The sequence below is a fragment of the Hylaeus anthracinus genome, unplaced genomic scaffold (assembly GCF_026225885.1).
Source record: "Hylaeus anthracinus isolate JK02 unplaced genomic scaffold, UHH_iyHylAnth1.0_haploid 11989, whole genome shotgun sequence".
Taxonomy (NCBI): domain Eukaryota; kingdom Metazoa; phylum Arthropoda; class Insecta; order Hymenoptera; family Colletidae; genus Hylaeus; species Hylaeus anthracinus.
In genome coordinates this window covers 4750343-4768964 of record NW_026534337.1, presented here as the reverse complement: position 1 = coordinate 4768964, position 18622 = coordinate 4750343, and the positions used below count along the sequence as shown (strand labels likewise).

The 18622-nt window shown below is 32.0% G+C and overlaps 1 protein-coding gene across 2 annotated transcripts in view; it reads right to left on the bottom strand.

The window, feature by feature from the left end:
• Positions 1–2096, bottom strand: part of LOC128888003 (uncharacterized) — a 46532-nt gene extending 44436 nt beyond the window's left edge. Inside the window, exon 1 of one of the 2 annotated variants that reach the window (XM_054144570.1) lies at positions 1630–2096. The gene's annotated coding sequence lies outside the window, so the exon portion shown is untranslated. The remainder of the gene's footprint in view (positions 1–1629) is intronic. The other variant, XM_054144571.1, reaches the window with a different exon arrangement.
• Between the last annotated feature and the right edge of the window lie 16526 nt (positions 2097–18622).

Genomic DNA, 18622 nt, shown 5'->3' with positions numbered 1-18622 from the left:
GCTATTCGAAGTTTGCCTTAGCAACAGCACGGAATAAAAGCAACAGTACTCGAAACATAGGACGGTTCGAGGAAAATGTGGTAAATGAATCTTGACGTAAGGAGCAGTATCTAGAATTTATTTCTGGACGACGAGCGAAAAGCTCTTCTAAAAGTGATACTACGTATCAACCCTTTTGACTGGAGACACGACTTGCTTGATTTAGCAGTGAAAATTCTAAGCGAAACGGAACCGACTAATTTACATCTAACTTTAAGCGAAGTCGATAACTCCAAAACGATGTAAACATTCTTAAAAGCGTTGGAAAACGAGCCTAAATTAGCTTGAAATCGTCAAAGTAACAGTTAAATTGACGTTTACCCTCTGCAGACATGAATCATATTTCATTCGAAAAGTACAAAAAATTCAAATTGATGACGTGAATGAATCTCGGAATGACACTTGCTGCCAAATACGAGGTAATCTTTGGAAAATTTAATCATGAATATTTATTTAAAATTCTAGTGGTGATCTCCATACTTGACATTGGCCTTTAAAAGATTAGGATTTAGTAGACGAGGAACCGACGGAGATTCGCATATATTACGATCGACTTCTATTAAATATTTTTTTTTTTTTTTAATGAATAAAGTTGTAGATTCTAAACGCAACGTGATTATAAAATGAATCCTGAATTAAGTTCTCCTAAATCACCGACACTGTTGCCTAAGTCCTACACTAATGATTATTTAAAAGATCATAAGATTCGAGATATATTCGAGTGAAATATGAATTCATTTCACTTAAATTACACTGGTTAAATTATTTATTGAAGAATATTATAAAACTTCGTAAAGTTATACTGCATTCAATACAATCATCAAATGGTACTTAGATTAACTTTTCCTAATATCAATATCGATGTTAAATTAACAAAGTAATCTACCAATCCACAGAAAAGTTCTAGCTTCTAAAAGAAATGCAACATGTCTGAAGTTAACCCTTAGCGCTCGTCATTTTCGTGTATCACAGATAAGAATGGTTTTTGTTATAACATGGCTCCAATTGGCATGCTTTCATTTATAACACTCCAAATAAGCAGAATACACAATTTTTAAAAGTGACATATATTTGCGACTGTGGATTACAGGTAAAAAATTTGTTTCGTGACAGATTTTAATAAACGGAAATTAACGTACGAAAGTATTATATTTGAATATTTCGTGTATTTTCATAGCCCACCAATTTTATTATTAAAATCTGTATTTTCGTATGAGTGACTTCGTCCTGTAAAGTTATAAAATCAAATTTATCTTTACTCGAATTGATTTCACTACAGAAGCCCATTTTTATAGATTCTCAAGGTTTTCAAAACAATGAAAGACTTAAATCGAATCTGAATTATGAAGACGTCAGGATCCCGGTAACGACTAAATTTAAAATAACAAATTTCGAAATTTCAACGCGCGTTATTCAAACTTCCGGAAAAGTATACACAAATCTCAGAAACCTATTCATGAATCGATATTGCTATCAAATCTAACATAAAGATTGCAAAATCCAGTGGCGATTTGGAGCCGCCAATCGAGTGCAGAGTACCGCAGAGGGTTAACCTGGAAGACAGGATGATAACGATGAAGGAACACTCACCTCTCACTATAAGATACTCCTCGAATCAATGCATGCTAAACGGATGATTTCTTCGCAAAACGCACCACGCGAACTTCACAAGAAACGAAAAATAAAATAAAATAAAATAAAACAAAAACTTTTTCCAATTTAACTACACTGTTAGAAAAATAATTTGACACCGATTCGCGCGTTTCCTATCAAACGGCAAACGAACGAACCACAGAAACACACGCCGGCACGACTCCGTCGAAACTGGCGAGCGGCGTCGCGGCGACGAGGAACTCTGCCGTTCCTGCCTACGCGCCGATGCACGTGGGTTCCGGGGAGGGGGTTATCGAGGGCCCCGTAGGCAGCAGGTATTCGCGAATAGCATTTCACTCGATGGGAACCAGAGTGGTGTAAATCATTCGCGCCCTTCGCAAAGCATTTCCCATTTTTGCCTCTTCGTAAGCGAACCTTCAGCCTTTACCGATCTTTGGTATTTTCTTCCTATCCGCTTGTATTTTTTCTTTCGTTTTCTGCCGTACCCGCTTCACTTTTATTCGCATACTTCGCTTCGAACTTCCAAAGCGAATGCAAACGATTTTTTATCACGTTGATCGCCACGTTCTTCAGCGCTTTTCACCGAAGAACTAAAAATATTATTTCTGAAAGTTAAGTGTCGGAAAAAATGAACCTGAATGCAATACTTGAATTTCAATGACATTACAAAAATGAATACCATGATAAATGTTTGATTATATAGTACCCAGCAGTCTATAAACAAAATTTAACCTAAGTAGGAATTTTTAAGAGTATTAATCTGACGGTTAACATGTTAACAGGGGTATTAAAGTTTCTTTTTAATATAATGCAAGTGGTAAGGAATTCATTCGATCCTTACACTTTACAGTCATTTTTAGAAGAATAATGTGAAAGATAGTAGGCGTATTTGGTTATGAAAAAATAAAATCGTATACGTAACCTCTTTTCCCTATAACCCTTACATTTTATTTATAAGATATATATATAAGAACATTCTTATATATATTATTATATATATTATGTATTCTTATATAAGATATACAAGATAATATATATGTGTATATATATAAGTACATTATGTGCATATTCTGCAACATTTCTTCGGTAAAATTCTATTATGCAGATTTTTTTCTATTCTGGTCTCAATTGAGTACATTATGTGATAGAGTGTTGCAAACAGTATCGAATACACGCTGCTAGATCAAAGTTATTTATAAATATCTTTCATTTTATTCTAAGAAATCTAAAATTTGTTATTCACTCGAAAGTTTTGTCCACCTTTGATATAAATGAAACTGCATGTATGAGTTCTAATGAAATCAACTATGAACAAATTGCAATTTAGTCAATATTATATCATTCATAAAACACTGTTTACAAAACAAATATTTCGTTAAATTCTGTTAAGGATTTATTGGAAAAAATATGCTTCATCATATTTAAATCACAAAATATTGAATTTAACAAATACTTCAAATCTATAGAATTTAGAGTTAAGTTTCGCTGTGTAATTTGCAGAAGAGGAAATCGGAGTAGATTACATATTCCTGCTATTTTTATCCGATCCAGATGAAATTTGCCATAGTAATATATGTGAAAATATTACTTGTATTTACCATTAAAGAATACAAACAAAAATCTTTAAAAAGAAAATAGTGTTTAGTTTGTAAGGAGATTCTATAAATAAAAACTTTAATATAAACTTGATCTTTAAAAATAAAATTGGAATGATTATGACAATACAAATGATTACAATTTAACATGAAATATGATGCCATTCAAATGCCCATCGTATTAATTGAAAAACGAAATTCTAAAGCTCTTTCTGGAAAACTCTTTATTGACAGGTTCTACTATTAATTAATGTACTTATAAATTTGTTCTATCTGTTGTACAAAGCTCTATTATCGACGATTATGTTTTTCGATCCTGATCGATGTCGGAGAGAATGGTTTCACCGTCGAATTTACATAATTCCGAGGAATTGCATGATGCGCGATCGAGGAGAAGCGAAACGAGAGGTGCGAGTTTTTCGTTGCAACATTTATTAGTTTGTCTCGTTCGACGTTTACGACAGGAGTTCGTAGCTCGAGGGTACCGGTGGAATACAGGATGAGTTTATGGTAGGAACTGCATAGAATGCTTTTTGTCGGGCTCAAGGCCTCGGCGAGATGTGAATGAATCTAGAACCTGTTCCCCTCTGCTTCTTCTTACGTTTATTCCGTCTTCTTTTAGAAGTCAGGCGCGAGCAATAGGCTCGTTGAAAGCTTAGAACCGCGCTGAATCAAGTTTGTTTCGCGGTCTGAAATATAATCCATTTCGTGTATTGTACGAAGCATAACTCTTTTTTAATCGCAGAATACTCCTTTCAATTCGGAATCAATCTTTCGCAATGACGTGCTCGAAGAACAGCGTTTAGAATAGGGATGAGGAACCTTTTCGAATCGAAAGACTACATATTACTTCACTGATTTCTCATAAAGTCACGCACTTCAGATATAATTGCTTTTGTCGATATTATAAAAATGAGATTATACATACATAAAACACGAGGTGTCTTTTGACACCTTAAGGAATTTATAACATTATGTAATCTTTTACACGTAAATATCAACATCGTTTCAGTTCAAATTCGAGAATCTCCGTTTCAATAACAATAAAAGGATAAAAATAGGAAATTCCCTGCTGAAACTATTATTTTTCCTATATCATGTTTGTTACCATAGTTTGGGAGGAACCATAAACATAAATTTTATTTTAAACACTTACATGTGATATAAAATTTGATTTTGAGAATAAAGTGTGAATTCAATGGTAAATTTATTTCCCATTTATGACAATTGTTTTAGCAAGCAGTTTTGTCAAAACTGATGGAAATTATTCTTTTTTCTTTTTAAGGACACTTCAATGATATATGACCTCATCTATGATTTACGTATGATTTGCTCATTTGAATTTAAATCATATCAATCGAAACGGGATGCAAGATAACACTCTCGCTTCCTAATTATTCATCTATTCTTCGTCAAACAAATTCCTTTTCCTCTCGTTGATGACTCGTTTTATCATTCTTCCGGTTCATCCCATGCATTTCTAATGCTTGTTAATGAAAGTGAGCACGAGTATCGTTGATTTTGATAGTCCAACGATTTGTAATGAAATACATTTCAAATGAGCACGCCTTATTGTTAACAAATACTAACATTCCATATCTGAACATATTATTCAAACTAAATCACGACTTTGAATTCGGAAAATATAATTGCATTCTCAAAGTAATAATTTTATTCTATCGTGTACTATTTCCTTTTGTTCTTTAGTAGGTAAATAATTTAACAGTTATTAGTCTTAATTTTTCTATATGAGAAAAGGTTCTCGGTATCAATAAATATTAGTTCAAAGTTAACGATATCAAACCATCGGTAAGTACATTCTTTGTAGAACCATTATTAAATTCGATAGTTTGTGATTTATACGTGATGAATCAAAATTTTAATTATTTAAATCAAATATTGTCCATATGTGAATAACCATTGGAAAGAACGTACGCAGTAACTTTGCCAAATTTTATCTCAAAATCAAAATAATAGTAATAATAATGTGAAACCATCAAAAGTGAACTTGAACCACACGTCTAATCTAAAAGTCAAAGAGTACGAATGTGCTGGTTCAAACTGATTTATTGTTAAGGATTCTTGTATTCCCATCGAAGATCACAATTACGCCATCTAAAGTAACCTAAACGTTGAACTGGATGAATGTATTCTATTGTTCTAGCTAGCCAAGAAGAAAACATTCCTCTTGATACTTATGTATTATTAACGTTCTCCTTTTATTTTGGTTCTGCAATTTATAGCTTCGCAAGTTAATTGAGTTTTAACTTATGTACAGTCATATTAGGGTAGGTAAAGTCCACATTCCGCCTACAGTTTTGATCGAAATCCAATTGAGCTTATCCTACCAGTTATGTAAATAACTTTTCACCCCACCAGTTCAGGGTTAATCAAATACATTTAGCTGATTGTATATGTATACCGTGTGAGCAACTATTTCAACGTGTGACTATGCGGTAATACATGATTGCAATTTAGTACTCAATTCTGCTATAAATAAGAGCAGCTAGTATTACGAATAGTTCATTAAAATTCACAGATCTAGATCCGATATAACGATTTGACAAAACGTTTCACCCACGGAACAATAAAAAATGACATCTGTCATCAAGATTGTCTCGAATTATTCGAAAAACATTAATCGAAACGACTTGGTCCAATATCAATTCCACTAATCTTCTCGATAATAGTAATCTTAGTTCTTACGTCGTTATCTGACCGAAATCATCAGCCTCGACATTAAAAATCGCTGAGGCGAGTACAACTGATTTCAATACGAACTTGGTCCTCCGCAATTTGGAATTATTCAAGGGGTATAATTATTATTAGGTTGGTAAAAATTGTACGTTTTTTATTTTTAGTAAATTATATATTCAGTGTAAAAATTAATTATGTGCTCTTTTTAGATTTTTTATGCGTATTTTCATATCTCCCGAGCCACACAATTCAAGAAACATATATAATAATATAATGTATTGAACAAATGGTAGGTGAATATTTCTTATTAAACTTGAGTTATAATTAATTGAATGTGAAGGCAGAGAATTAATTTCTGTATGTAATATTCTATATTTATTTATTTATATTTATCGACATCAGACTTCTTTGTTATCCTTAGAATATATAGTAATTATATTATTATACATTAATTGTATTTAAAAATTTGTTTTCTTTTTCTAAAAATATCAAAGAAGAATGGAATTTTCCTTTCCTATTTAATTTGACGACCAATTAATAATTCTTACAAGAAACTTCACAATGTGATTAAAATTCCTAAACAAAATTATTCCCTTAACAAATTATGAATACACATAAGTAATCGCTTAACCTTAAGACTAATGTAAATGTTCCGGAGAATCCTAAAAATTTTAAGAAAATTTAAGCTAAAATTAATAATTAGTTGAATAATTAGTCAAAAAGTTGAAGAAGAATTAAAAAATGTAAATTAAGTCTCACAAAATACAAATATAAATATTGTTCTGTATATCCCAATAATATTTTCCTTTTGGCGCTCTTTTGATAATGTTTAAATTATCAAAAATGAAAGAATGAAAGGACGTCCAAATCCCGGCCAATTTCTCGGTCGTGACGTACGCTCCTGAGCGCGTATACGCGTTATCTGTGGGCACTAATCTAAAATGTTCCAACGTGGGCTGCGTGGGTATGCACGAACATCGGCGCTTAAGAAACATCTAGGGAGCCTACGCCTTTCTCACACGTGGTCAGGCGTGATGAATCGAGGGATTCGAGCGATTTTGACGCTTTTGACTCGAGTGTTTGCGCAACGTTCGCAAACGATACACGGAATTACGTGGACCTGTCAGTAGTTCGTGACAGAGGTGGACAAAATTATCCAGATAAAAATTTCATAATACAACTTGAATGAATAACGTGAATGAGTAATGTATACTTTCTGAGAGAACATGAATAGTAAGAGACCCAAGAGCTTGTAAATAATAGGCTTTCCAAAAGGAGTTTTGAGATTTTGTTTTTTTATTACCAATAGTAATATATAATGGTAATCAATTAAATGATATCATCTTTTACGTTTAATTGTAATTATTTATAATGCCATAATTTCACATCAATTTATTTAACATAAAGTTTAAAGTAAAGACACAATATAAAATTTATACTAAAATCTTTATTTTAGGATTCCCTTAGAAATTATATGCTTTGTAATAAGTCTATATATCTCTTGCAAAGTTTTTAATATTATTTAATAATAGTTACAGGTAATTGTAATATAACGTAAATAAAATGTTGATGCTTAACGTTCCTGGAGTTTAATTGTAATATATATTACAATTGAATCCTGCAAATATTAAGATTCATGCAATAATCAAGGTAACCAAACCAGTAAGCACTAAACTGTTACGGAACTAATGGACAACATTTTATTTGAATAATAGACATTGAATTAAACCAACGTGTAAAAATTTATTCGTGACATTTACTCGATACAAGAATTCAATTTTAAGTGGTTCGTTTAGGAATATTAAATTCTGTAACTGAAAGTTCTATAACTGAAAATTTTAATGTAACGAGTAACGAATAAGTCTAAGTCTAAGTGAAAATTTTAATGATATCTGATCACTGCTATCTATTCCATCCATCTCCAACTTCACTCATCTCTAAGTAATCACTAATCACCGATTTCACTTATTAGTGTAATGTGGTGAACGCATTTCACATTCGAGTATCGAAGTTGAGCTTATCGATGTTCCATTGTATGTTTTTCAGCAGCAATGTATTCGTAAAAAGTTAGAGAAATTACACTGATAAACAGAAAGCTACCAGACAACACAATAAGTAAATTGGAGCAAAGATTAAGGAAAGTGGAGAAATTACTTTCAACGTTTTACAATTTTCTTGTACATGTCAAGATCATTCAATGGAAACACAAATAAGAATAATTTAAAACAACTTTGACTGAAAAATGAGAACTTATGTGTGTCCCATAAATAATAATAGACAAATAATGGACAAATTTATTTTCTTAAAACTTTCTAGCAGTATTGTCAAGTTCCTTTTCAATTTGATTAACTTTCCCAATTCTTGCAGAATAATTTTTTGCATTCACACGAAGAATAACGAAAATGGAAATAAATAAAACTAAGAATTCATTGCATGTATACTCTACAATTCTCACGCATATAGATTGACATTAACGCAATATTACGAGGAGCGATGCATTGCTCCTTGGCACTCAAAGGGTAAAATAAAACCATTTAACAAACAAAAAATTCGTGGTAAACTCAACAAATCCTCAAACAATTGCGCGAGTGCCCCCATACTAACTTTCGCCTAATGAGAGATTTGTTTTCGAATATCTGTGACGTGGACGTTAACGACGGCTACCTCTTTCCCTTAATTGTCCATAAAAGGACAACCTCAATTAGTCTAATCGTTCAATTTATGGGACCAATCTGAAACTTGGCCGTGATGCTCCTTTCACTTGAACTGGCTTTGTCGTTAGCATACACCGATACTACTGGATATTCTGAGCAATGTCGCCGACTATGAAATTTATTCTAATTTATTCAACCAGGTACAGAAGCGTAAAGCGAGTGCGCTGCGTTTCGTAGTCATGGTTTTTCCATCTTCGTCGTGAACACTTGCTGTCGTCCGAGGGGCGGAAGAGATTTTTGAAAATCCGAAGGACACTCGTGCCTACGACTACACGATACCATTTCTAGCATTGATCACACGACGAGGAAGAAGTGCTCATAAATATCACGGAGAAATGCTCTTCGAGGAGGAACGTGGTGTGGTCGGTGAAAATCTCAGTACCTGACTCGAAATGCGAGACACGTCTTTTATAAGGATGCACCAGGTCTCATCCCGGATTATCCCGTCGCGAACCTTTCGGAAATCCCTGTCTGAGTCTCTATTTGTACGACGATGGGCGAAACTTGGGGCTGAACGTGATAAGAAATACCTCTGGTCACTGTACATATTTTATAATAATTGCGGGTCATTTAGGGTCAGTTGTGTTTACTGATCGTGCTTGGAAATTAATTTTTTTTGTGCAGGTTGTCTGCGCTGTGTCGTAAAATATTTAATTTACCCGGGAAAATTGTTTAGAATTTTAAGTAGAGAAGTTATTTAATCCACTATTGCATAAACTTTATTTTATCTATTGAAAAATTATTTTCTGTTTTTTTTTCCAGAGTAAAAGGGCGGTGTGAGTGTTAGGAAAACAGAGCATAGAAGGAGTAATAAACTGCAGAATTTATAAATTTAGAGTTAGCTTTAGTTGTATTTGTTTCAGAGGCAAGTAATATAGGTTACATATTTACTTTTCATTTTCTTTTTATGATTTGTAATTATGTTATGTAAGCTAAAGTTCTTCCTTATGTAAAAATTACAAGGAATAAATTATCTATCTGCCTATCTATCTATAAAAGGTTTTCCAAAAGGGTATTTAGAATTTTGTTTTTTAATAAATCTCAAATTCTGTGGAATGTATTTGATTTATGTGATTTATATAATAATAAATACAAGTATAAATAATATCTAAGTGTATTGTATAGCTATTATATGAATTATATAAATGTAACTATATTGTAACTATAAATGTAATTATATAACTATACAACTTGTGTTTCATTTGAAAACGAAATTGCCGTACATGACGATAGCAATCATAAGAGCTTATCATAAAAAGATAATACATGAAAAGGATGCACCTAATTGATTTTAAAATATGAACTCAGAAAATTTGCAAACCGTTTTTCTTATAATTCAATCTTACATACAATAATTAACAGGTTGAGAGCGAAAGGTGTCTAGCCAAGGCAGCACCAGCGGGACAGGTGAGGAGTCTCATCAACTGCAAAATGTCCAACTGTCGCCTCTCGTTACGCACCTTTAACCCAGTACGTGCGCGCTTGCGCTTCAGCTGCGTGAAAAACTGAAATTAATTGTGGCAATAGGTGTCCTCAACGGAAATAGTTCTGCGGCAAGCTGCAACGGCGTGTGAACAGACAGGTTGCTTACAATAATTACTTTCACCGGTTCGGAGCACGTTCGGTTTACACATCCTCGCATTTAAATTTCCAACAGTTTTTTCTGTTTTTTTATATTTCCTTTTTCTAAATTTTATTAGCGACAGATTGTAAATACCGTTCAAAAGAATTCGTATTGAATAAATTCCAAGTTTAAAATGTGCTCCAGATATAATACAATGCTAATACTATGAATTATACAATTAGAAATTTCAAATTCGAGAAACAGCACATTTGTTTAATTTGTGTATGGAATTCATGTTAAATGTAATAAACTTTGTATTTCATTTGGTTTCGACTTTAGTAAACTCGATATGTCTGTTGTTGTAAACTGGAGAGAGTAAGGTGCAAAGTAGGCGAGGCAGATGTACTAACGGTTTTTTAATTAATTAAAACAGCAAACAGCAATGAGGATGATTTGAATGTAAGACGCATTTTAAATTCTTAATTCTGGATATCTTACATCTGACATCTGTACCTACTAGAATTAACATTATATTTCTGGAAAATTTGCAATTTCGATTGCAAATAGAATTTTGCATTCTTTCAATTTGAATTCCTTCTGAAAAATTGAATCATAAATAATTAAATTAAAATGTAATACGCAATGCTATACTTAATAACTGTTCCTCGAGTAGTAATTATATGTATTATAAATTCTAGATCTCGGAAAGCATGAAATTATTTGATATGTAAAATAAAGAAAATTATAAAAGCACTTTGTAAATAGCATCTTTATTCTATTTTAAAATCAGGTAAATTAGTTCAAATGAATGTTAGCTCCAAGTTAACTGTTTTAAATCATGTCAATAATTTCGAGTTTTTAATATGGAGTATACTATTATGCTCTAATATTTTTAATTCATAATTCAACAACACTTTTATATGTTTAACTTTGAAAAATCTTTCAAACAAATTTGTTGAATACTATTAGAATATAGATACTGTGAAAAATTATTGCAAAAAATATTTATTTGTATGAACAATAATATAAAACAATTTGGAATAATGTTATTTATTTTGTTAAATAACTTGACATGTAAATACTTACAAATTGCATGCATCACAAGGTCAAGCTCTACGTTATGCAAATTATATAATTGCACCCAACGTGTCTGTGCAAGGTGCAAACCTTAATAAGGGCAGAAAATGTTACATATGCATAGGCTGCGTAAACTGCAAGTTGAAATTTAACATAATTTCTATAGTACATCCTATAAAATTTCGAAATGTAGACAGATTTAAATTCAGTATTGCTTGGATTTTTTAACAATCTCTTAGAAATCTGCCTTAGTAAATAATATATAGTATATTAACGATGACTAGACTGCAGATGTTTATACATTTATGACAAATGGAAATATAGGAAAATCTACGAGAATTTGCACAAATGCAAAAGTATGTAATATATTAAAAATAATATACGTATTGTAACGTTTAGAAAATAAGACATACTTTCATTTAGGTTTCGTTTCTTTTTTTGTACGTGTGAAAATATAAATTTGCATAAGCATCCGAGGTTTAATGATTGAAAAATCGTTGATGCTTATCAAGGTCGTACAAGAAGAAAATAAGAAACTGTTTGGTAAAATAAACTTATTTCTTGTTTAATTATTTATTTGTAGTCGCCTCAATTAATCAAATGGATTGTCAATGACTTATTGTTCTTGAAGATTATTGATTGTATATCAACATTTTTGGAAAATATTTATTGATTTAAGTTTAAACAATTAAAAGAGCTCTAATACCTTGTGATGCTCCAAACAATCTATTTGAAATATGCAATACGTTTGCGAAAATTATTCAAATCGTAAAACGTTTATATAACGTGTATGTTATATAAACTTTGTGAATGAAAAACAAAACACAACATTTTAAAACTCTTAATAAATAGTTAAACAAAATCAATTATTTGAATTTGAAAAAATGTGTACAGCTTGACAAAATATAAACAAATTCACGTACACAATAGGAAATTAACATGTCCAAATATCTGCCACGATTAAAAAATTGAAGAATCCAGTTTTCAAAGTTCCAAATTGAGCATACCTTGTAAAACCTTAAACGATGAAATAAATTCTTCTTAAAATCCCATTTCCACCGTTATCAATATGTAAATTTACGCGAACATCCGCTGCCCCGTTATTACCAAAATTCTACGTGCGATTGTCGGGGAAGTTTAAATGGAAAAAAAAGAAACGTGAAGTAAAAAGCAAGTCGAAAAACTGAAAATTTCGCTGCTGGTTAATGAAAGTTTGGCGATGCCAGGACGCTTCCGAACGTGTAAATTCTTCCCGCGCTCGTAATTCTAAATTATCCTCACTAAATTATCATCAGACTAATTTAATGAATCGTTTCGTAATGCGCATAGCGCCGCGCCGCGACTCCTTACCAAAATTGGCGCGCCATACCGTCGACTGAGCCCTGTATTAAAAGGTTTATCGTGCGTCCATTTCTGTTCCACTAATGTCTTTTATAGCTCGCGAATTATCCATGCGTATGAAATAAAACGAACAGGTATCGATGCCCTGTTATACATTCACTATGCAACGGGCCAACCTGCATCTAACGGTTAAAGGGAAACCTTAATGCGATTTATGATTAGGAACGAATGAGGCCCTGAATTCCAAGACAGTGTAAGCACATTTCTCGTGGCATTACATTAATTATTTGTACAACTGTTTGTATGACAATATTGTAAACAGCATAATAATTTAATTTACATGTTTTGTCCTAAAGATAGTGGTATATACAAAACATTACAAAATATATTTTATGTGTATATAATATATATTTTATGCATGGAGGTCACACCATATGTCGTGTTACAGATTGAGTTTACATTGTAACATATACTTAATGCGCGTGCATTTGTATAATTTGTGCATGATATGTAATGCGTGTATAGTTGTGTGATGTGGCGTGTGTACAACATATAATGTGTCTGTGTTTTTCGAATGTTTTTGAGAATTGGCGAATGTCTTTGTTGATTCCAATTATTATAGTTACGTTACATGATAAAGACGCATGAATATATATTCTATATTTCTGTGAAATTAAGTTACAGAGATTTAAAGTGAATTAAGTATTAAGAATAAAGTGTTTAAAGTATTGTCGAATTTGACTTATGAAGTTCCTCTTTATGTGTTATAACAAATATCTCGTCAAAAGGATTACTAACTAAAAGTGTCTCTTACAATATTTAATAAAAACGTTATAGAAATTGTATAGTAACGGTAACTACCTCAAAAAGATGTGTAAAGATTGTAACATGAAAAAAATTATATTTTTCCTTAACGCTTAAATGTATGTTTCACGTATCAATTAGAACAGCACAGTAATGAGTGACATAAACTTTCAGGATGACCTAATATATTAACGTAATATATTGTGGTACTTTTATGAATATTCCTATATATATTCCTCAAGTAACAGTTAAGTTATAGTGTATAATTAAAAAGGTCATCTAGTGTATAATAAATTATTATATTTTGAAAGAAATTTTTTAAAATTAAGGAAGGTCAGAAACGAATAATTATTGTTTCTCAGGCCCAGACTGCAAACTTCTTGTATCTCCATTATACATATTTAAAAACGTTTGTAAATATTCACGTTTATTTCATTTCAATCATTTTATTCGTGGCTATATTTTCAATGCAGAAACACTTTGCACATTTACACACATTATAATATTATAATATAATTATATTATTAATAATACATGCACGTAGCACGCTAACATACATTATAGTACTATAATAGAATTATATTATCAATAATAAGCGCTATATTTCCTGTACAATTTACACAAAAGAAAACATTCCTTTATAACATATATATTCTACACGCACTTTGCACGTTAACGCATTGGATTTTCATACTTTATAGACGAAAATGTGTTAGAACCATAAAATAGCAAATTTAACTGGCACTCACTGTACGTTGATGTTGAAATAAAAATCGGCATATCCAGCTTTTATATTTCTACCTGTATGGTAACCTGTATGGTTAACGTGATAATACTGAAGCGTTCGTTTATTGCTAACGATAACTTCTATCATTTAACGGTTCCTTTATATAGCGATACACCTACTCGTAGCTGGTCCCCGAGCGAGATTACAAGTTCATTAGATCTAAGCCGTACATAATCGGGAACTATTACAGTGTATCGTGTAATGTAATGGAGTGTTATAGCTTCCATTGACTTCAATACCACGGCAAACGACGGAACGGGTACATTCGGTGTACCTTGATTCATTTTTCATTACGCGAGATTGAATATGCGCGTTGAATATGCATCACCCATTAGACGATTAACTTTGTTGCTTCGAATCCGAATAAAAAGGAACGAGTCGAGTCGCGAGGATTATCGGTTGCAATACGCGCCAGTGCGTTGACATTAATCGTACCTTTTTATTGTACACCTAGAAATACGTGAAAGGTCAATGTATATTTTATACTAACATCCATATTTGCAAGAGCAAATTTGATTTTTAATTTTTTTTCTTTGGATATACATATTCTTCGCCTGGATAGAGTTACTTGGGAATTCAATAAATAGAATTGTATTAAAACAATGCAATTTATTCGTGAATTTTAATAATTTTAATAGTATTTATCGATTAATAATTATTGTTTCGTTATTGTTAAATTACAAACAAAATTAAACAATAGGTTTGTAAGAGAAGTTTCAGCTATCTTCGTAGAGGTTTTCAGATGCGATAGAAGCTAAATATTTATATATAATTGTATAAAAATAACACAATAATTAATATACACGTGTATATGTATGTTTTTAATTCTGAAAGGTACTGTGATCGCAAGTTATTGTAATTTTTATATAAAGGCAAACGTGCACATACGTATTAATATCCCTCAAAAGGGTAACAATGTTGAACCTATTGGTTATTGTTTTTTTTAAACTGAAAATTAATCTACATTACAATGTACGAATGTAAAATTGTTTGTCTGTAAAGGTTAATTCGAAAGCTGCTTGGATAAATGCACTTACTGGACAAAGCATTGCGCTAAGGATATTGAAATATACGCGGAAACAACTGTACGGAACCTAATCGAAATGGAAAGAGACCAAGCGAAACGTCACCGCAGCATCGTGACTGTAGGCTCTCTTGTTCTTGAACTTTCCTCTTAACTGTTCACAACGAATCCCTTGGAGAATAGCCAGTTGTAATTCTCAGGTAGTAGACCGAATTTACATTTTACTCGTATTTCAAGTACAGCGAGCTTACCACGTCGACCAGTGGCGTCTTTAGGACTAATGCCACCCAGGGATGGGCAGAATTTTATTGGTGGAATAAATAAAAAGTAAAAACAACATGTAGTTGTCTGTTCAATCTAGTTATCATTAATTGATTACTGATTAATAACGATTCAAACTAGCTGGTTATTGTTGCTCGTTTAATTCATATATTTATATATATTCATATATTCATGTTTATTTTGTGTGCGACCCTTTACGGGCCACACAAGGAACTTCCCGATTTCCGATTACAGCGCCATCTATCGCGAATAAAAAAAAAATATTTGAAACTAGTATTTTAAAAAAGTCTCATAGCCAGCTTTCACAGGGCATGATAAAAAATAATGTGTTCCGTTAAAAAAATCATGTTGACCTTGACGTGACTTTGACCGGTCCTTTGAAGGTCAAACGGACACGATCGTTCAGCAGAGATTTTGGAAACCCTAAAACATTTCTCTAAACAATTTTTCTCACAAATGTTCCATTTTGGAAATATTTGACTGTTTCCATACTTTTGGAGCACCCTGTATGTAAGTATGTGTATGTGCATGTGTTATATATATGCATACAAATGTAATAATAGTAATATATGTATCATTTTGATCTCGCTATTAGTTTTTTTAGAAAACGTTAACGAAAAATTTGTTTACACACACGCGCGCGCGCGCGCGCACACACACACACACACACACACACACACACACACACACACACACACAATTAAAAATAGGCTAAAATTACTCCAATGACTTTGAAACATGGAGATCTGCTAAAAAATTGATTTTTCATTTTAAAGGCAAATACAATAACTTCGCTATAAATCGGGAAGTTAATAATAGAACAGTAGCAAACAAATTCATATGAAAATATATTCCTGAATGGAGATATTAAATATTAATACTAACAAAATCAAATATATACAAAAGAATTTCAACCCTTAACGAACATTTTGATTAAATCAGAACTTTCCTCTTTGGTCCTCAGAGCTGATCCATACACAATAAGTGAAAGACAAATAATTCTCATAAAATATAATAAATTTTTGAACGAAGATTGTATTTCCATCATTTTAATATCATCCCTTCTAATAATGTCATCTGGTATGAATTTCACCCTCCTAGTGACGTCACTGGTAGTGACCACACCTAGAGAGTTCATCTTTCGTTGTTCTTATTCGCGCAGCATCCAACTGTGCGTTTGCGGTCCCGCGGAATATTTGAATGTTATTATTTTTCAGATCTGGATCGAAGATATCATGGAATTACTATTTCCTTCAATGTGAAGTCGATTTAATTGAGGAAGCATCGACGCTCGATTCAAATCTAAATTTCTTTCCTTCGACGTTAAAATAATTATAATATCATTAATCTGCAATCTTATCTTATGTTCGCCGAATGCAGTACCGAGTCGTCGTTGAAATGGCACTGATTAAAGATGTCAGTAAGTAATTGGTTTTATTTTTATGTATAAAATGACCCGTATAAAATAAAGGAAGATTAAGTTTCATTTCTTTTTTATTGCATTTAATTGTAATTAGGGTAATTCAATATATTGTAAATCACGTAATTTCAACGAGGGTCGTATTGGACTCTCTCCACCTAGTATGTTATGCTATACTTCTGGAGGGATGCAACACGAATGAAATACGTCCACATCAATTTTCATTCTGATGCAATTATTTATTCATTTCACAAAAAGTTAAGGTTCCTTATAATATCTTCTATTCGATTTTTTTATTTCTTTAATACTTCTTGAGAAAAGTTTCGAAAACTGCCAATTCCTTCTGAATAATATATCCTGTATTCTTTAAAAGCGTGCCGTTCCGAAACAAACTAATATTTTAGATAATCCATAGTCGTTCATTCAGTTTCTAAACATTCTGAATGTATTTATATCCAGCCATTAGGATGAGAAGCTCTGTCGAGATAAACTCGATAGCGTCGTAAAGGGAAGCTCAGATTTTCTATTAATTGGTGATCGAATTTCGCTGTAAGCTATGAACATAAAATTTCCGTTCCCGAAATAATACCTCGTTAATACATTGTCCTCGAAATCAGATAAACTATTCCCCACTCCGAACCGTTCGAAAGAGAAAAAGTTGGCAGGTGACAAAGGTAAAACGTGGGAAGAGATTATATCCTCGGTCCCATTTTTATTGGGCGGTTCGCTAAGCCATTTTGACGTAATCTTACACATTTTTTGACATTCACACAATACTGACCATATAAAGTACGATCAAAATTTCCACTGAGAATATTCGAGTCCTGAACGCGAATTAATTTAAATGTTAAAATAGAAGTCATATTTTCAGGTGCTATTTCTTTAATTACAAACAAATAGTCATATTTTTTTATGTAAGTTACTATCAAAAATAAAAATCATGCTTCGATGAATTGTTTCTAAAAGAAAAGTCATGCGTTCATGAATTACTTTTTACAGTATAGTCTAAAATAAAAATCATCTTTTTACGAATTATTTAAAACTCTGAGTACTCCACTATGCTCATCCATTAGAGCATTCGTAATGGATAAAACGATTGTTCATGTACGTAGAGCAATGCAAACGTTGTAATTGTAAGATGACTACCATTTTACAGTTCCACGAGTTCTGAATTGTTCAGAAGAATTTTTAATGGAAAGCTCATGATCCTCGCAAGCTACAAAATTTAATGCAAATTTTATACGCTCCGAGCGCGCAATTGCTACGACAATTTAGCCCTCTGTGAAGGTAACCGTGGTAGCCTGTTCCGTTACTGTTATCTGATGTGTCCCAGCTGTGCTAATACTATAGACTGCGTCGTCATTACTGCTTTCAGTAATCCTCTATTTTATGGTTCATTAAAATATTCTACAGCATCAACTTTTTTATTTTTCATGCAGAGGCAATCGAATGGTTCATTATTGATATATAAAAGTATAAGTATTCAGTTTCTTCATTGTTCTCGAACAAGTTTCTGAACAAAGGAACATTTCATTTTAATTGAGTATTTATTATGTCGAACATTTAGCTTGATAATTTTTGTATTATTCATATTAAAATTGTTCTACATGTCTAACTCCATTTTTCTCTCGTTTTTTTGTCTCATTTTATTTTAATATTTATTG